The sequence below is a fragment of the Salvelinus namaycush genome, chromosome 12 (assembly GCF_016432855.1).
Source record: "Salvelinus namaycush isolate Seneca chromosome 12, SaNama_1.0, whole genome shotgun sequence".
Classification (NCBI taxonomy): domain Eukaryota; kingdom Metazoa; phylum Chordata; class Actinopteri; order Salmoniformes; family Salmonidae; genus Salvelinus; species Salvelinus namaycush.
Window position 1 is genome coordinate 39,161,183 of NC_052318.1, and position 22,376 is coordinate 39,183,558.

The window sequence follows — 22,376 nt, forward strand, 5'->3', positions numbered from 1 at the left end:
AGATAAGGGGTTAGGGGATAAGTTAAGGAATTAGGTTAAAGGGTTAAGGTTAGGGGAAGGGTTAGCTCAATGAGTTGAGGTTAGGGTTAGGGGAAGGGTTAGCTAAAAGGGTTAAGGTTAGGGTTAGGGGGAGGGTTAGCTAACATGCTAAGTAGTTGCAAAGTAGCTAAAAAGTAGTAAGTAGTTGAAAAGCAGCTAATGAGCTAAAATACTAAAGTTGTCTATGAAGAGATTTGAACACGCAACCTTTGGTGTGCTAGACATTTGTGTTATATGCCTACTCATCCACCCAGCCCAACCACCTTCCTTTCATGTTTGCCTTAAGTAACCTTCTGTCTTATGTAACCAAACCAAACGTAATATATCATACTAATTTGAGAGTCCTTACTATGTTACGTGTACTCTATGAGATCAGGCTGCTTACCCCTACCCTGTGTACATAGCCAAGGTATCTTTACTAATTGTGTATTTACTATTACTTGTATTATTACGTGATTTAATTTCTTATTATTTCTTTATTTGGGAAGGGCCCGTAAGCATTTCACTGTTAGTCTTCACCTGTTGTTTATGAAGCATGTGATATATATATTTAAAACATATATGTATATATTTTGTTACCATCATAGATACATGTGGTGTTGATACAGAATGTGGTGCTGATTCATAATGTGGTCTTGATACAGAATGTGGTGTTGATTCAGAATGTTGTCTTGATACAGAATGTGGTGTTGATTCAGAATGTGTTGTTGATTCAGAATGAGGTGTTGATTCAGAATGTGGTGTTGATACAGAATGTGTTGTTGATACAGAATGTGGTGTTGATACAGAATGTTGTGTTGATACAGAATGTGGTGTTGATTCAGAATGTGGTGTTGATTCAGAATGTGGTGTTGATTCAGAATGTGGTCTTGATACAGAATGTGGTGTTGATTTAGAATGTAGTGTTGATTCAGAATGATTTGGCAGGCGGAGGTCACCAAAGATATTTTCATAATTTCTTATCAAAAAGACACATTCAACTTGAGTTGATTCACACAGACTACTTTACTTTCAATGAACAAACCCTCTGATAATTCCATGATAGAACACCTTTTCAAGGGTTTTTCATATTTTTCTTACTATTTTCTACATTGTAGAATAATAGTGAAGATATTAAAACTATGAAATATAACATATGAAATCATGTAGTAACCAAAAATGTGTTAAACAAATAAAAAAATATTTTATATTTGGGATTCTTTAAATAGCCACCCTTTGCCTTCATGACAGCTTTGCACACTCTTGGCATTCTCTCAACAAGCTTCACCTGGAATGCATTTCCAACAATCTTCAAGGAGTTCCCACATATGCTGAGCTCTTGTTGGCTGCTTTGCCTCCACTGCGGTTCGACTCATCCCAAACCATCTCAATTTGGTTGAGGTCGGGTGATTGTAGAGGCAAGGTCATCTGACGCAGCACTCCATTACTCTCCTTTTTGGTAAAATAGCCCTTACACAGCCTGGAGGTGTGTTTTGGGTAATTGTCTTGTTGAATAACAAATGATAGTCCCACTAAGCCCAAACCAGATGGGATGGCGTATCGCTGCAGAATGCTGTGGTAGCCATGCTGGTTAAGTGTAAATAAATCACAGACACTGTCACCAGCAAAGCACCCCCACACCATAACACCTCCTCCTCCATGCTTTACGATGGGAAATACACATGCTGAGATACTCCTTTCACCCACACTGTGTCTCACAAAGACACGGCGGTTGGAACCAAAAACCTAAACTTTGGACTCCAGACCAAAGGACAAATTTCCACCTGTCTAATATCTATTGCTTATGTTTCTTGGCCCAATCAAGTCTCTTCTTCCTATTGGTATCCTTTAGTAGTGGTTTATTTGCAGCAATTTGACCATGAAGGCCTGATTCACACACAGTCTCCTCTGAACAGTTGATGTTGAGATGTGTCTGTTACTTGAACTCTGTGATGAATTTTTTGGGCTGCAATTTCTGAGGCTGGTAACTCTAGTGAACTTATCCTCTGCAACAGAGGCAACTCTGGGTCTTCCATTCCTTTTCATCATAGCGCTTGATGTTTTTTGCGAATGCACTTGAAGAAACTTTCAAGGTTGTTCTTGCCATAATATGGACTTGGGCTTTTACCAAATCTTCTGTATAACCCCCCTACCTTGTCACAACACAGGTGATTTGCTTAAACGCATTAAGAAGGAAAGAAATTCCACAAATTAATTTTTAACAAGGCACACCTGTTAATTGAAATGCATTCCAAGTGACTACCTCACAAAGCTGGTTGTCACGACTTCCGCCAAAGTTGGTCCCTCTCCTTGTTCGGGCGGCGTTCGGCGGTCGACGTAACCGGTTTTCTAGCCGCCACCGATCCACTTTCATTTTCCATTTGTTTTGTCTTCATTGTACACACCTGGTTTCCATTCCCATAATTAAATGTTCCTTATTTAACCCTCTGGTTCCCCCATGGTTTTGTGCGTGTTTGTTCGTTGTAAGTTGGTCTGTGTTTGTGAGCTTGATTATTTTCCTTCTTGGAATATTTGTTGTTTTGAGTAAAGTTACCTGAATTACTCATCTCTGTCTTCTGCGCCTGACTGCGCCTTACCTGCTACACCTAGACGCCTTACACTGGTTGAGAGAATGCAAGAATGCATAGCTGTCATCAAGGCATAGGGTGGCTATTTGAAGAATCTCAAATATATTTTGATTTGTGTAACACTTTTTTGGTTACTACATGATTCCATATGTGGTATTTCATAGTTTTGATGTCTTCACTATTATTCTACAGTGTAGAAAATTGTAAAAATAAAGAAAAACCCTTGAATGAGTACTTGTTCTCAAACTTTTGACCGGTAGTGCATTTAATGATAAGTAGTATGTAACTATAAAAACAGCGAATCACTCCTTACTCTATGTTGTTTAATGTCAGCCTCTAGTGGCTCAATGGGGGCACAAGGCCTTCAACAAAGTTGAATCTAACTCAGTCAATGGTGTACACTGAGTGTACAAAACATTAGGAACACCAGCTCTTTCCATGACATAGACTGACCAGGTGAATCCAGGTGAAAGCTATGATCCTTTATTGATGTCACTTGTTAAATCCACTTAAATCATTGTAGATGAAGGGGAGGAGACAGGTTAAAGAATAATTTTTAAGACTTGCAACTTGACTTTGACTTTAACCCCAATGACTCGTGACTTAACTTGGACTTGAGCCTTTTGACTCGACCTGACTTGATACCCTCCCCAAGCTGAAATATAAAAAATTATGCTATTAAAAAAAGTTTGCAATGGATGGATGGATGACAGTTTGAATTGGACAGCAGCCAATCAAATTGTGCCAGCTGAGAAAAAGTTGTGCGTGGCAGTGCAGAGGAACGTCGGCGGGTGAATTCAGATGGAGCCCTTGGAAAGATTATACCCCAAATTATTATTTTCGGATATAAAGACAACGCTGTATCAACAAAAAAACGGATTGCAACTTGCAAAACATGCGGCAAGAAAATTACAGATGGATGTGCACCAATTTCCAACTTTGTTCGACATTTGAAGCTGCACAAAGAACGGTAAGTCATGGCTAATATAGCTGACAGCTATATCATTTATAACTTTGCTAGTGTAGCATGTAGGCTAACATAACGTTAAATCATTGAGCCTCCACACAGTCAATCAGTGCAGGAACGTGATCATTGCACCCAAGATTGAGCTACAACTGGCTAGGCAGTTGGTAGCCTAAATCCTGCCTGATGTTACTGCTGTTCCTAAAACCATTGACATACATTAGCCTACTGTAACCACACACGGAGTGTGTGTGTTAAGGTTGGGCGATTGTGTACAAGCCTACATCGCCCCATAGCGATCCTCGATAGTCGATCACTGTTGTGGGGGGGGGGGTCTTTCTCATGGCTACCCATGTATTTCCATGGAAATATAACGTTTATTTGGAAAGTAATAGATATATAGATATTTTTAAAAGCATTCATGATTTGCGTAAATGTAATATGCTAACTATTACTCTTGTTAAAAATATGAAATGGTATTACATTTGGTAAACAGCACATTATGACTTGTTTAGGACTCGAAACTCAAAGTTTAGGACTTGAGACTTGACTTGATACTTGTCGGTCTTGACTTGACACTTGACTCGGACTTGCCTGTCTTGACTTGGGACTTGACTTGGGACTTGAGTGCTAAGACTTGAGACTTACTTGTGACTTGTAAAACAATGACTTGGTCCCACCTCTGGAGATATTTGACGAGCAGGTGTCCACATACATTTGAGATGTTTGACTTTTATCCATGCAGTGTATCTTGGTGAAATCTAGATGGTGAAAAACACCATCCAGTTATTATGTAAAGAGGTTTGGTCGTTTGGGAGCTCTAGTTGAAGTTGATTGCTATCCGTTTTGGGGGGGATTAGAAATGTTATTTTTTAATGGAAGTGCTTTTAAGATAAAAAAAACCAGCCTTGAACTGGAAGTCAAACTTCTTGTCACTTAAGGAGTGAAAGGACTGGAATATTGATATTCATTCAAGTGATTGTCAAGGGCCAGCCGACTGTTGTGCCAGTTTGCCAGGCAGGACTGGGTCAGATAATAGACAGTAGAGCACTCTATTAGGCACTGACCTGGAGCCTGGTCCTCTCTCCAGGCCTGTGCTGATGTCATGACTCTGTCTCATGCTTGGCTAGAGCCCAGGGAGAGTGACATTTCAGCGAGGGCCTTGGGCGGACGGGTCAGCGAGAGTATCCCTCACACCAGGAGTGATGACAGAACAAACGGGAAGGGAAATGTCAGGGAGAACTACACAGCACCACAGAGAGCCCCACTGCCTTGTGGGATACATGCTCTCTAGGACTCTCCTGTCAGTACACCCAGACAGCTGTAATGGATCAGATATACTGTACTGTGCTGGCCCTATTATGTTGTAGTGTGGTTGAGTACCTGTGATGAAACACATGAGTCAAGGCAGTGGTTTCAAAGTATCACCAAATTTTGCTTGATGTTTTAGGATCATGTTCAGACACTTGTACAGTATGTTCTTGTTAGGTTAGATTACTTGTTAGGTTAGATTACTCGTTGGTTATTACTGCACGGTCGGAACTAGAAGCACAAGCATTTCGCTACACTCGCATTAACATCTGCTAACCATGTGTGTGTGACAAATAAAATTTGATTTGATTTGATTCTTTATGTCATTAATGGTTAATGATTTTTCTCCATTTCTGCATGGGAAGTGTCATTGACTCATGCATTGGCTTATAGTTGCTTCACCCAGATTGTACGTCACTGGTTTCTAGCCAAATCAGCAGCTGCAAGCACCAACCCCACATGACCTCATCCCTCATCTCTCTCATCCCCTAAAGCAGTTGGATTAGGACATTTTGAGTCAAGAAGAATGTTCAGCTCTTTATTTCATTGGCAGGCTTTGTGATATTTAGGTAAGAAATGAGAACGCCTTCATCTTTGACAGGGTGACACACTCACATGTGCCCACACACACACACACACACACACACACACACACACACACACACACACACACACACACACACACACACACACACACACACACACACACACACACACACACACACACACACATTTTGAATAATCATCTCATTGGCATTTAAATAGACTCCTGCATCAGATCATTACTTCATATGCAGTGCACAATTATGAATAGCTAATATTATGTTTGTAAACATGCATCTCCAATATTCTTCTTTTAGCGCAAGAGGCCGCTTGATGGCAGTCTAAGATGGGACAGTGCTCGAGTGTCTGGCTGACTGCCAGCTTCCCCCGTTCTATCTTTATGGGAATAAGCACCATGGAAAGCACATTGCTTATCAAGCTCATTATACAGTACAAAGCACAGTTATACACATTCAGCGAATGTAAAGTACTGACAGAGAGCGTGAATTTATTCAGTTGGGCTAAGGTCATAAACAAAAGCAAGCAGCCTCCACAAGAAACAACATGAAAAACATAGATGTTTTTGAATCCTAGTTCCCACCCAAAACATAAAAAAGTCCTTTATTCACTGACTAGGTGATGGAGAATCTGACTACACATGGCATGTTGGATTTATGAGGCGGTCACTCTGACGTCATTAGAACACTCAATAAATCCATTGATGAGTGTCGAGCTGGTGGTGGACAAGTCAGAATTGTCTGTAGCCTTCGGCATCAATGTGAGCTAGATAGAGCATTGGTCAAGGAGCTCTGATGAATACAGCTCAACAGATGTAGTGATGGTGAAGGGGTCATTTCTGAGGTCTGACTGTACCATTACACTCTATCAAATAATGTGATTGTTCTCTTTCCTGGAGGGTCAGAGTATTACCACGGGGAAGACCCCGGACATGAGTTTGAAATGTAGGGTATTTCCGAAAGCTCAGCCCTCGGACTCTAGGGGCCAGATTTACTAAGAGTTTCCACCAGGTACAATATTTGCAATGGTTTCTTAAGACTCTAGAGGGATTAAACATAGTAGGTAAAAAAAAGCTTAATAGAAGGAATAAGGATACATTTAGATACTAGAATATGTAACGATGTGCGCTGAGAGTCGGAAGCAAGTTCAGGGAGTGTTTTAATAAAATAAACGGAACATAATACAAAACAAGAAACACTAACGGCCCACAAACATGAAACAGAAACAGAAACAATGACGCCTGGGGAAGGAACCAAAGGGAGTGACATATATAGGGCAGGTAATCAAGGAGGTGATGGAGTCCAGGTGAGTGTCATAATGGGCTGATGTGTGTAACGACGGTGAAAGGTGTGCGCCATAACGAGCAGCCTGGTGACTTAGAGGTCGGAGAGGAAGCACACGTGACAGTACCCCCTCCCCGATGCGCGGCTCCAGCCGCAGGATGCCGACCAAGATGACAATCCCGGGGATCAGGAGCGGACCGGTCACCTCTGCTAAGGCGCGGGAACCTGTCGATCCAGCTGAGGCGCAGGAGCATGGCGACCTAGAGCGCCGGAGAGAGAGCATACATGACAGGATAGCTGAAATAAGAGGAATCTCCCTCAACCATTTTTGTTTTACAATCATACAATCTGTTGCCATTGGGTTTGAGAGAGCCAAAAACAAAGCAGGAAGGAATGAGCCAAACAACCAACAGCGTTTTCATTAGGAAATATAGTTCCCTAGTAACAACCACAGATGGGAACAGCAGTATTGTAATTTTTATTAAGAATAATAAAATATGATTATACAGTTGAAGTCGGAAGTTTACATACACCTTAGCCAAATACATTTAAACTCAGTTTTTCACAATTCCTGACATTTAATCCTAGTAAAAATTCCCTGTCTTAGGTCAGTTAGGATCACCACTTTATTTTAAGAATGTGAAATGTCAGAATAATAATAATAATAATTTATTTCAGCTTTTATTTCTTTCATCACATTCCCAGTGGGTCAGATGTTTACATACACTCAATTATTATTTGGTATTATTGCCTTTAAATTGTTTAACTTGGGTCAAACTTTTTGGGTAGCCTTCCACAAGCTTCCCATGATAAGTTGGGTGAATTTTGGCCCATTCCTCCTGACAGAGCTAGTGTAACTGAGTCAGGTTTGTAGGCCTCCTTGCTGGCACATGCTTTTTCAGTTCTGCCCACAAATTTTCTATAGAATTGAGGTCAGGGTGTTGTGATGGCCACTCCAATACCTTGACTTTGTTGTCCTCAAGCCATTTTGCCACAACTTTGGAAGTATGCTACGGGTCATTGTCCATTTGGAAGACCCATTTGCGACAAAGCTTTAACTTTCTGACTGATGTCTTGAGATGTTGCTTCACTATATCCACATAATTTCCTTCCTCATGATGCCATCTACTTTGTGAAGTGCACTAGTCCCCCCTGCAGCAAAGCACCCCCACAACGATCTTTGTCCCCATGTGCAGTTGCAAACCGTAGTCTGGATTTTTTTATGATGGTTTTGGAGCAGTGACTTCTTCCTTGCTGAGCGGCCTTTTAGGTTATGTCGATATAGGACTTGTTTTACTGTGGATATAGATACTTTTGTACCTGTTTCCTCCAGTATCTTCTCAAGGTCCTTTGCTGTTGTTCTGTGATGGTGTTTATACTTGCATTCTATTGTTTGTACAGATGAACGTGGTACCTTCAGGCGTTTGGAAATTGCTCCCAAGGATGAACCAGACTTGTGGAGGTAAACAGGTCTTGGCTGATTTCTTTTGATTTTCCCATGATGTCAAACAAAGAGGCACTGAGTTTGAAGGTAGGCCTTGAAATACATCCACAGGTACACCTCCAATATCCTCAAATGATGTCAATTAGCCTACCAGAAGCTTCCAACACCATGACATCATTTTCATTAATTTTCCAAGCTGTTTAAAGGCACAGTCAACTTAGTGTATGTAAACTTCTGACCCACTGGAATTGTGATACAGTGAATTAGAGGTCGACCGATTATGATTTTTCAACGCCGATACCGATACTGATTATTGGAGGACCAAAAAAAAGCCGATACCGATTAAATCGGCCGGTTTTTAAAAATGTATTTGGAATAATGACAATTACAACAATACTGAATGAATACTTATTTTAACTTAATATAATACATCAATAAAATCAATTTGCCTCAAATAAATAATGAAACATGTTCAATTTGGTTTAAATAATGCAAAAACAAAGTGTTGGAGAAGAAGGTAAAAGTGCAATATGTGCCATGTAAGAAAGCTAACGTTTAAGTTCCTTGCTCAGAACATGAGAACATATGAAAACTGGTGGTTCCTTTTAACATGAGTCTTCAATATTCCCAGGTAAGAAGTTTTAGGTTGTAGTTATTATAGGAATTATAGGACTATTTCTCTCGATACCATTTGTATTTCATTAACCTTTGACAATTGGATGTTCTTATAGGCACTTTAGTATTGCCAGTGTAACAATATAGCTTCCATCCCTCTCCTCGCTCCTACCTGGGCTCGAACCAGGAACACAACGACAACAGCCACCCTCGAAGCAGCGTTACCCATGCAAAGCAAGGGGAATAACTACTCCAAGTCTCAGAGCGAGTGACGTTTGAAACGCTATTAGCGCGCACCCCGCTAACTAGCTAGCCATTTCACATCGGTTACACCAGCCTAATTTCGGGAGTTGATAGGCTTGAAGCACAGCGAAGAGCTTCTGGCATAACGCACGAAATTGCTGTTTGAATGAATGCTTACGAGCCTGCTGCTGCCTACCACCGTTCAGTCAGACTGCTCTATCAAATCATAGACTTAGTTATAACATAATAACACACAGAAATACGAGCCTTAGGTCATTAATATGGTCAAATCCGGAAACTATCATCTCGAAAACAAGACTTTTATTCTTTCAGTGAAATACGGAACCGTTCCGTATTTTATCTAACGGGTGGCATCCATAAGTCTAAATATTCCTGTTACATTGCACAACCTTCAATGTTATGTCATAATTACGTAAAATTCTGGCAAATTAGGTGGCCCAAACTGTTGCATATACATATACTGACTCTGCGTGCAATGAACGCAAGAGAAGTGACACAATTTCACCTGGTTAATATTGCCTTCTAACCTGGATTTCTTTTAGCTAAATATGCAGGTTTAAAAATATATACTTCTGTGTATTGATTTTAAGAAAGGCATTGATGTTTATGGTTAGGTACACATTGGAGCAACGATACGCACCGCATCGATTATATGAAACGTAGGACACGCTAGATAAACTAGTAATATCATCAACCATGTGTAGTTAACTAGTGATTATGATTGATTGATTGATTGTTTTTTATAAGATAAGTTTAATGCTAGCTAGCAACTTACCTTGGCTTCTACTGCATTCGCGTAACAGGCAGGCTCCTCGTGGAGTGCAATGTAATCAGGTGGTTAGAGCGTTGGACTAGTTAACTGTAAGCTGACAAGGTAAAAATCTGTCGTTCTGTCCCTGAACGAGGCAGTTAACCCACCGTACCTAGGCCGTCATTGAAAATAAGAATGTCTTCTTAACTGACTTGCATAGTTAAATAAAGATTAAATAAAGGTGTACATTTTTTTAAATAAATAAAAACAATCGATTTGCGACAGTTATGAAAACTTGAAATCGGCCCTAATTAATCGGCCATTCCGATTTATCGGTCGACCTCTATAGTGAATTATAAGGGCAATAATCTGTCTGTAAACAATTGTTGGAAAAATGACTTGTGTGATGCACAAAGTAGATGTCCTAACTGACTTGCCAAAACTATAGTTTGTTAAGAAGAAATGTGTGGAGTGGTTGATAAACTAGTTTTAATGACTCCAACCTAAGTGTATGTAAACTTCCGACTTCAACTGTATTTGTATTTCCAACGCAAATGTATGATTCTGTTGTATAGTATTTATTTGCCAGTGGGATGATTCAAAATGTATTTGCCATGATGCAGTGTAATTTTCCTAAGACTTGAATTTGTGCTAAAATGTCAGAAATGGGCTGTATCATACTAATGTCAAAAGTTAGGAATGTCCACAAAAGAGACCATATCAAATAACTAATGATGAGACAGAGAAGCTGAGGTTCATTGCTTGGATAGTTATTATTAAATGAATCATAACGGTTGAGTTACCAGAATTTAGCTACTGTATGTAGGCATGTGATACAGAAATGCCTTGTAGGAGTAAAGATTCTGAAATACATGATTCAGTGTAGACACTAAACTATGTGCTCTCTGTCACCTCTGGCCACATTGAATACTTTTATGGGTTAGTCATCCCTGCCCTTGTTGAGGGGCCAAAATGTCTCTTTCTCTCCCTCGCCCGACAGTTGTCCCCCTTGAAGCAGGGCAACTGAAATGTATAGACATTTTCCTTATATTTGAGACTTGTTTCATTCAGTTTTTACCTGAAATTGTTGTAACCACCTGTCACATTCTGAAATTGTTGCAGTAGCTGCCAGCTGCACTGAGCCGCGTAAAACTATGGAAGCCCATCCCCACCAGCTAAAACATGCAAAAGTAGATCATACAAATAGGATATATTTTTCATTTGTAACATTGTGTGGTGATTTCAGAGGTGGTCCCACAGGTCCTAGAGTGGTGGGGGGGATTGTTTTCCTGGGGCCCAGAGCTTTTACTGATCTGGTAGTAGGCTAACCTAACCAACTCTGGACCCTAGTTGTAGCGTATGACATAGTCATAAATCAGCTGTATAAAAACGGCTTTATATGGCCCTAGGGATGATGAAAACAATTAAACCCTTTACACAGACAAAGAGACAACAACTGTGATTGGACAAAAAAACGAACAGGGCTGAGCTCGTTGTATGCAGGTTTGCATCGTGTAGGCCTTTGGATCTGTAATTAAAAATATACTCATACAGTATGTCATCACTATTGTGTTGATTGATTAATTTCAGTAATACACCCGAAGTGTAAATATAAACCAAATTCAATCACATTCACATTTTCTCAGAACACAAATAAAGGCTATAAATACATAACTTAGTCCATAAAAACATGACGTTATGTTACCCCTGGCCCAGATGGGATCAGAGCAAACAGGCTAGGCTACCTGCAGCTGTGGTTGTCATAAGTAGGCCTCAGTTGATCAGACTGAAGCACATACTAATTGTGCATGTTGACAGTTAATTAGAGATTATTATGGGCTTCCATATAAAACAGCTCTTCCTGGTGATTTCACTTATACCCATGTTTTCAGTCGCATTTTTTACCACATGTAATGATATGCTTGCTATTGATCGAAATGAAGCCTGGTTTGTTGCAATGTTGTAAGGTAGACCTACTGTACTTTTACATTTGTATGAGAGGGTCAATCGTTACTTTTTGATAGGTTAACATTACTTGATGAAGACATGCTGTGCTTTTGTGCTTCTGTCTTGAAGCTAAAATGTAATGAGTGTATCCTACAGACGAGAAAATAAACCCTTTAATTGTCTGCACATACTGTACATGCTTGTGAATTGTTGCATCATTGAAGAGTGTAATATGGTTTGCTTGCATTATTGAAGAGTATAATATGTTTCAGAAGAAAAGTTTCTGTCATTGTTGAATTGTTTGTGCTTACTGGCTAGTGTAGCTACTGTGGTCAATATTAGCTGCGGACCAAGAATGTCGAGTAGCCGGTCACAGAGAAAGGTAAGAAAAGGACATCTTGTGAATTGAATAGTAGAAATCTCTTTCGCCATCCGCTCCTCAGACTCTCTTTTACATCTCATAGTGGGAATAGGGCCTAGCGATGCTATTGCATCAATGTTTGGTACTGTATGCTATCTTTATGGATTTATGATCTCTGTGATAATTTGTAGTTGCTCAGCGTGAACTCTGACCACACTGTATGCAAGGATCTCTTTTGTACTCTCCGGAAAGCTGTATTATCTCTATTGTACCCAGCCCACCCCTCAGGTCATCATACATACAGTACAGTGCCTTCAGAAAGCATTCACACCCCTTGACTTATTCAACATTTTGTTGTGTTACTGCCCAAATTCAAAATTGATAACATACATTTTTATCTCACCCATCTACATGCTATACCCCATAATGGCAAAGTGAAAACATGTTTTTAGACATATTTTCACATTTATTGAAAATGAAATACAGAAATGTCTCATTTGTGACTTGTTCCAGAAATCTAGGCATATGTCGCACGTCACTACTTCACAGGAGAGGCATTAGAACGTAATTTTTAAAAATCAAAATGTGTTTTTTGGCGGAAATCCCTTCTGGAACATGTGAACTTTCATGTGCCTTAATTACAAACGTGTATGGTATCTGTAAATACGAATAAAATTGTTATACACTGCTCAAAAAAATAAAGGGAACACTTAAACAACACAATGTAACTCCAAGTCAATCACACTTCTGTGAAATCAAACTGTCCACTTAGGAAGCAACACTGATTGACAATAAATTTCACATGCTGTTGTGCAAATGTAATAGACAAAAGGTGGAAATTATAGGCAATTAGCAAGACACCCCCGAAAAAGGAGTGATTCTGCAGGTGGTGACCACAGACCACTTCTCAGTTCCTATGCTTCCTGGCTGATGTTTTGGTCACTTTTGAATGCTGGCGGTGCTCTCACTCTAGTGGTAGCATGAGACGGAGTCTACAACCCACACAAGTGGCTCAGGTAGTGCAGTTCATCCAGGATGGCACATCAATGCGAGCTGTGGCAAAAAGGTTTGCTGTGTCTGTCAGCGTAGTGTCCAGAGCATGGAGGCGCTACCAGGAGACAGGCCAGTACATCAGGAGACGTGGAGGAGGCCGTAGGAGGGCAACAACCCAGCAGCAGGACCGCTACCTCCGCCTTTGTGCAAGGAGGTGCACTGCCAGCGCCCTGCAAAATGACCTCCAGCAGGCCACAAATGTGCATTTGCATTGCCAGTTATAGCCTAATGTTAGCAAGCTAGCTAACATTGAACTGGTTGGTTAGGTACCTGCAGATTCATGCAGGGTAGTAGCATTATGATGAACAATGGTTCATTGTTTAGCTAGCTAGCTACATGTCAAAACAAAAGACTCCACTATGCAAGTAAACATTTCACTACACCTTCTGTATCCTGTGCATGTGACAAATACACATTGATTTTATTTGATATAGTACAGTATGTGTTTACCAGAGACGGTAATGTGATGAACATGACCTGCATCAAAGTCAAATAAGGATATAACGTTAGGCCAACGAATTGAAAAATTCTCCGGTAGAATGCGCTGCTTTTATTTCATCACACTGACAACCGTAAGCTATTTTCTGTAATTCGCTCACAATGAACTTGTAAGTAATGGTCTTGTTGTGAGTTTACTTTCCTGTAATAATGAAGACAAATGAGCTAAAGTCAAGACGTTGTCAGCTATATGATATGGTCATTATTTGAACTGGCTAGCCAGATAACTTAACATTAGCTAGCTAGCTAACTAGCTAGAAAGGAACATAAACATTGTTTGAAAGTTGCTTTTAGTTGCCTGGTTTGCTAGATTGACATATACTAAATTAACTTTTAAAAGGTTGGTTTTGTTTTTTTGAAATACATTAGTCATGCTATTTTGGACCACCAGGCTGCTGTAGTTTTTGAGTTTTTACTTTTTCATAACGACAATGGAATGTTCCTGATGTCACTACGACAACTGTCGATAGACGTAGTATAAAACAGCCTTTAGTCTTGAAATCTTTGGTTGTTTAGTACATGTGAATCCTTAAAGAGATGGGTGGGGGCTAAGGCTTAAAAACTTCTTATGGCTGCAGGGGCAGTATTGAGTAGCTTGGATGAAAGGTGCACAGAGGTGCCCAGAGTAAACGGCCTGCTCCTCAGTCATAGTTGCCAATATATGCATATTATTATTAGTATTGGATAGAAAAAACTCTGAAGTTTCTAAAACTGTTTGAATTATGTCTGTGAGTATAACAGAACTATGGAGAAAAAATCCAAACAGGAAGTGGAACTTCTGAGGCTGGTCGATTTTCAACCAAGATCCCATTGAAATCACAGCGAGATATGGATGAGTTTGCTCTTCCTACGGCTTCCACTAGATGTCAACAGTCTGTAGAACCTTGTCTGATGCCTCTACTGTGAAGGGGGGCCGAATGAGAGGGGAATTAGTCAGGTCTGCCATGACCTGACCATGCTTTCACCATGCGCGTTCACATGAGAGGGAGCTCTGTTCCATCGCTCATCTGAAGTCAATGTAATTCTCTGGTTGGAATGTGATTCAAGATTTATGTTAAAAACATTCTAAAGATTGATTCAATACATCGTTTGACATGTTTCTACGGACTGTTACGGAACTTTTGGACATTTCGTCAGGTTTTAGTGATCGCGCTTCCCTGACGTTGGATGTGTTTACCAAACACGCTACAAATATTTATTGTGGAAGTGGGAGTACTGGGAGTGCATTCCGACGAAGATCAGGAAAGGTAAGTGAAGATTTATAATGCTTTTTATGAGTTTTGTTGACTGCACAATTTGGGCGGGTAACTGTATGGCTTGCTTTTGTGGCTGAACGCTGTTTTGAGATTATTGAATATTGTGTTTTGCCGTAAAGCTTTTTGAAATCTGACACAGCGGTTGCATTAAGAACAAGTGTATCTTTAATTCTATGTAAAACATGTATCTTTTATCAAAGTTTATGATGAGTATTTCTGTTATTTGACGTGGCTCTCTGCAATTTCTCTGGATATTTTGCAGGCATTTCTGAACATGGCGCCCTTGTAAACTGAGGTTTTTGGATATAAATATGAACTTAATCGAACAAGACATATATGTATTGTGTAACATGAAGTCCTATGAGTGTCATCTGATGAAGATCATCAAAGGTTAGTGATTCATTTTATCTCTATTTGTGCTTTTTGTGACTCCTCTCTTTGGCTGGAAAAATGGCAGAATTTTTCTGTGAGTTGGTGGTGACCTAACATAATCGTTTGTGGTGCTTTCGCTGAAAAGCCTATTTGAAATTGGACACTTCGGAGCAGGCAGTTTACTCGGGGCACCTCTGGGCACCTTTCATCCAAGCTACTCAATACTGCCCCTGCAGCCATAAGAAGTTAACTAATATCATCACCCCTTTTGAGTTACTTTGGGAGAAGTATATTTCGAATGGAGCTAAGCACAGGCAAAATCCTAGAGGGAAACATGGTTCAGTCTGCTTTCCACCAAACAGTGGGAGATGAACTCACCTTTCAGCAGCACAATAACCTAAAATACAAGGCCAAATCTACACTGCAGTTGCTTACCAAGAAGGCAATACTTGAAAATGGTTGTCTAGCAATTATCAATAACCAATTTGACACAGGTTGAAGAATTATTTGAAAATATTGGGAAAATATTGTACAATCCAGGTGTGCAAAGCTCTTAGAGACTTACAGTACCCAGAAAGACACACAGCTGTCATCGCTGCCAAAGGTGATTCTAGCATGATTCTAACACACTCAGAGGTGTGAAAACGTATTTAAATGTACACGACCGGCTCGATTCGGTCTAATCTATCAAAATGTGAAATTGTGTTTTTTACGTTGGATAAAAGTAGAGACTCAGAGCTAGAAAATTATATATCATGCACTACAGTTGAGGAACAATAGGAAAGTAATTCTGCTTTAAAAGTTGATAAACTTAATAACCTCATTTTTCAGGAAATGTCCCTTGAAAATGTTGGTTAACCTACTGGAGCTCTTCTTTGTCTACGCCCATTCAGTATCGTTCACACCCTCTTAAACCTTTTCAGCCTGGGACCCAAATGAGAAATTCTGTGTTTTCCTGGGACCCAAGTTTATGAAAACATGCAACTATACATAAATATTGGTACATTTCATTGCCCTTAAGCCTAAAACAAATGCAATACAGATTTTAAAAAAGAACAATGAAATGCTAAGTTTCATGTTAATTTTTTTTCATTAAAATCAGTGTTACAAACACTACTGTTCAAACGTTTGGGGTCATTTAGAAATGTCCTTGTTTTTGAAAGAAAAGCAATTTTTTTGTCCATTAAAAAACATCAAATTGATCAGAAATACGGTGTTGACATTGTTTATGCTGTAAATGACTATTGTAGCTGGAAACGGCAGATTTTTTATGGAATATCTTCATAGGCATACAGAGGCCCATTATCAGCAATCATCACTCCTGTGTTCCAACGGCACATTATGTTATCTACTCCAAGTTTCTTATTTTAATTAATTAATAGGGAAAGCGTCCCATACTTTAAGAAAGGCTGATCTAGATACCTTTTCTAACCTCTCTGGATTACAATAAAATGATGTACTATATTTAAGCGATCATGCCCAAGAAACCGGTGTTTGGAGTATATATTGGCACGGGTGTTGTCACGGCTGTTGAAAGGAGAGGACCAAGGTGCAGCGTGGTGAGCGTACATTTTCTCCTTTATTCGAAATGATGCCGACAAAACAATAAACGATACAAAAACAAACCGTGAAGCGTAAGGCTATGTGCCATCAAACAAAGTTAAATACCCACAAAGACAGGTGAAAAAAGGGGCTACCAAAGTATGGTTCTCAATCAGAGACAACGATAGACAGCTGCCTCTGATTGAGAACCACACCCAGCCAAACACAAAGAAATACACAACATAGAACATACAATACCCACCCCAACTCACGTCCTGACCAAACCAAAATAGAGACATAAAAAGGATCTCTAAGGTCAGGGCGTGACAGATGTTGTTAGGCTCGAGATGAAGTCGAGGGCCAGGTAAACCATGCCAATATATCCTCCAAACACCGGCTTCAAGGGCATTATCACTTTTAACGGGTTACCAATATATTCAAATAATTATTTAAATTTCATTAAAAATGTTATTTTTATTTCATCCTTCCACAAAATATAGCCTCGACACAAATCTAGAGTTGCTACCCAAGCCGTCTGGACTTTCATTCTATTAGTTCGGTTGCCAGTGACGCGACTAAGTCGTTCAGTCTTTTTGATCTGTATCTATGGACGCGACCCAGTCGTTCGTTCTAAATGTTCCATTACTAGCTGGCATCATGTCACGTCAAACAGTGCAGCCAGAATAACAACAGTAGCTGCATTTGCATTTGTTTAAGCTGTTTTTTAGGAACATTTATTTGGATACATCAATACCAATGAGCTAATGAGGCGCAAAATCGCCTGGCACAGAAAATGTGCTCTCTCGTCACAACACTGTTGTTCAAAGGAGCTAGCCAACAACACAGCTAACACAATCACTTCAAACTGAAGCTGGAAAGACTGCAAACAAACTGCTGTACTTTGTGTCGTTTTACCTTTTTTCAATGGACATTTCTTTGCATATATCCATAAAAATTATGCCAGCTGATTCATGATTTCTACTGGCTGAAAAATGCTGGCTGTCTGTCTCTTCCCGACTCCCGACACGTTCATTACTTTAGGATAGCTGGAGATCGAATTTGAATATTGAAACAATGTTGCAAATGTCGGAGAGACAGATAGCAAGGTTTATACAAATCTCCCCTGTTGAAAACTAAATGTTAGTCTAAACGAAATGTGAGATAATGTCTAGATGCTTTTTATAGTGGAGATCAAGTATATAAATGACCTGGCTGGGCTGATGAGAAAGTGGATTGCGCAGTCAGATGGAACAGAGTAAATAGGTATTTTAACTTCATAGATTTGGCTGGTGGTAACTTGTGGAATAGACACTGGCTGAAATGCGGTTTTAACCAATCACCATTCAGGATTAGAAACACCCTTTGTATAATACATATTGGATCACAAAAAAATGCAACCTTTACATAACTGTGTAGTTTACCAATAATATGGTCTGACAGGGAAGTGGACATACTCGGTATTCATATCCCAAAAGAAAGACATTTTTATAGAAAGTTGGAAAAAATTGATAATAACTTGCTACCGTGGAAAAGAAAATACCTGTCTATTTGTGGAAAAAATCACCCTGATTAACTCTTTAGTCATATCCCAGTTTACCTATTTGCTTATGGCCTTGTCTACACCTAGCGACTTCTTTTTAAAATTATATGAGCAAAAAATATTCAATTTTATTTGGAACGGCAAGCCACATAAAATTAATCCGGCCTATTTATATAATGAATATGAATTTGGAGGGCAGAAAGTATTAAATATTAAAGCATTAGACCTCTCACTAAAAGGCTTCAGTCATGCAAAAGTTATACTTAAATCCGAACTGGTTCTCTAGCAGATTAGTAAGAATGTCTCACCGAATGTTCAAGAATGGCTTTTTTCCCTTTATTCAGATTGCAACCTCTTACTTTCAGTTATTTGAAAATGAAATAATCTCCAAAATATCACCTTTTTTTTTTTTAAAACAAGCCATAGAAAGTTGGTTGCAAATTCAGTTTCAGCCACCAGAAAAGACAGAACAAATACTACAGCAAATATCATGGTTAAACTCAAATATATTGTTTGATTTAAAAAAATATATTAAAGAAAACATTTAAAAAATATATAATCTGACTCGACCTTCACCTCTCCTGAGCCCATTGGGGAGTTGCAGCGAAGAGAAAAGATCATAACTGAAATTGGAAGAAAAAGGAGGAAAAAAGAAAAAATTAAGAAAAAGTGTAATCTTTGTAAATATTTTTAAAATGTTGATGAATAAAAAAGTATACCAGTTTCATTTAAGGACCAAACATTTTACAGCTGTGCCATATAAAGTTGGCACAGCATGCACCCATTAAGAAAATGTATATAAAAACTGTTAAATCCCCATGGATTGATGAGAAATTTAGAAATTGTGTGGTTGAGAGGGATGAGGCAAAATAATTGGCAAATAAGTCTGGCTGCACAACCGATTGGCAAAACGTATTGCAAATTGACAAATCATGTGACTAAACTGAATTAAAAGAAGAAGAAACTACACTACGAAACAAAGATAAATTACTAAGAATGATAGCAAAAAGCTTTGGAGCACCATAAATAACATTTTGGGCAAAAAGGCAAACTCCGCTCCATCATTCATTGAATCAGATGGCTTATTCATCACAAAACCCACTGATATTGCCAACTACTTTAATGCTTTCATTGACAAGATTAGCAAACATTGGCATGACATGCCAGCAACAAACGCTGACACTACATATTTAAGTATATCTGACCAAATTATGAAAGACGAGCATTGTCATTTTGAATTCCGTAAAGTGAGTGTGGAAGAGGTGAAACAAATTAGTTGTCATGTCAACAATGACAAGCCACCGGGGTCTGACAACTTGGATGGAAATTACTGGGAATAATAGCGGACAATATTGCCACTCCTATTTGCCATATCTTCAATTTAAGCCTACTAGAAAGTGTGTGCCCTCAGGCCTGGAGGGAAGCAAAAGTTATTCCCCTACCTAAGAATAGTAAAGCCCCCTTTGCTGGCTCAAATAGCCGACCAATCAGCCTGTTACCAACCCTTAGTAAACTTTTGGGAAAAAATGTGTTTGACCAGATATAATGCTATTTTACAGACTTTCAGCATGCTTATAGGGAAGGACATTCAATAAGCACAGCATGTGCTGTAAAAAGATGTGGGGGCTGTTTTGTTAGACTTCAGTGCTGCTTTTGACATTATCGATTATAGTCTGCTGCTGGAAAAAATGTCTGTGTTATGGCTTTACACCCCCTGCTATATTGTGGATAAAGAGTTACCTGTAATGGGGATCCATAATAAATACAAATATAGATTGCAAAATAGTTAGGAAGAGATTTTCGATGTACCGATTCCATGGCACATGGTTAATGAACTGATACACAAAACAAAGCTGGATTCAAAACGTAGAGTTTTTACATAAAAATTATTATACATAATTATTATATTAGCATAAAGTTACCTGTTTATCTTTTGTGAAGTTTCACAGCACAGCAACTCCCAAATATATATTTTTTACAATAAACAGTTTCCGTATACACTTCCATTCCATAAATTCTTTCAACTGGTACCGGTGGAACTTCAGACCAGTCTTGTGAGGCCTGTGGGCATCCTAGAGAAACACATATTAGTGTGTAGCCCAAACTGTTTGGACACTACAGACAGAAGTTGGCAGATCTGCTGTGTCCCAAGACGCTTGAGGGGGTCGTAGAGCAAAACGGAGAATACCATCGAGTTCATAAGCATCTCATCTTTCCATAGAGGGGTAATAGTTTGTAGGCCAAACCGTTCGGACCCTACAGACAATTTTGTGAGAAGACCAATTTTCGGAATGTCTCATGATCTGACAAATACCACTCTAGGTCTGTCATCTGTCACCACAGATGTGGAAGTGCAACATAGGTGGATGCGGTGGATTGAGACGCATCTAATGCAAAACAACTGATATCTGTAGCTTAAACTGACAGATTTTTATGGGGATTTTTTTCGATTTCCTCCGGGACACAAACATCACCCTTCAAAAAAAAAGTTTTGTTTTTGCTTTTTTACGAACATCAACCTTAGCGGAGTAACCACAGAGAGGGAGTTAAATCTATGGAGTTATCAACAGATATGAAAGGGACCTCATTGCCATATTTCCCAGCATGCTCTGTTGCAGGTAGATTTTTTTATTGTTTGTTTCAAAATCTTTGTTTTCGCATGCAGATTGATTGTTTTTGATCTTATGCTACACAAAGATAATTAACGTATACTTTTCTAAACTAATACAATCTGTAATTAGTTGGATTTATAGCAACCGTTAGTGAGATAGTTGTTCCAGTTTACATGGTGTAGGTAGAATTCACTTACTGTTATTTATTTTCTCTCTCTACTCTGACAGGCATTTGAAATGTATGCTGTGAGAGATGTAAAAGTGCTGGATTTCTGTGTGTGTGAGTTTGCTTTCAACAGAGATTGGACGTCACTTTTCAAAGTACCATATTGTGACATAGTAAGAAATATTCAAATAAGGCTTTACATTTTATTGAACAAGGCAAGTCAGTTAAGAACAAATTCTTATTTACAGTGATGGCCTACCGGGGAACAGTGGGTTAACCGCCTTGTTCAGGGGCAGAATGACAGATTTTTACCTTGTCAGCTCAGGGATTCCATCCAGCAACCTTTCGGTTACTGGCCCAACGCTCTAACCACTAGGCTACCTGCCGCCCCACATTACACCCTTATAACACAAAGGAAGTAAACTAAAAGAGAAATGTACACAGAAAAGTGTAAAATGGCAAGGGCGTTGCTAAAAAAATTACACTGAAAATAGTCAAACTGGAGTTAAATTTAAGCAACTTTCTGAGTTGGATATTTAGTGTAAATAGTTTTAACACAAAATGGGGGTGGAACCATATAAATCCCCCAAATAGTGTTAAATAACTCTTGCAATTTTACTGTGCACCATAGAGAGAGAGTGGAGAGAGTGTGGGTTCCATTATAAAGAGCCTGTCCATTCTGTGTGTGTGCAAGGTTTGATTCCACAATAACCCTGTGGTATTTTGTCCCTCCTTCACCCATCTCCATGCCTACATTAGGCAATCTGTACTATGTTGAATGTTTTAGTCCATGATACCACTTACCTCTCTCATGGGGAACCCTTCAATCTCTCATTATTGATGAATAAAGAGCAAACAAACCACCAACTAATTACACAGCATAGCATTAACGCTTACGAACACAACATGACAAGAAAATGGGAGAAGATTCGCCTCTCAGTGCTTTCCCTACCCAAAGAGATTTAAATAATGAAATGTGTTGGCCCTCTGAACAAACAGGATAATTATGGCCTGCAGTCTTCCTGTCGCTCGTCCGGCACAGCTAAGCGGAAAGAAACACATTATTACCACTCAAAGGTTTCTGCAGGAGGAATAAGGAGAAATAAATGTTTCACGAGTTAACCCGATTTTACAGTGGAATCACTTCCCAAAATGAACACTGTGTGCAACATGTTGCACGTTTTCTCTTTTTGAATGTGATGAGTAAACACACTGAACTGTTTTATTTCC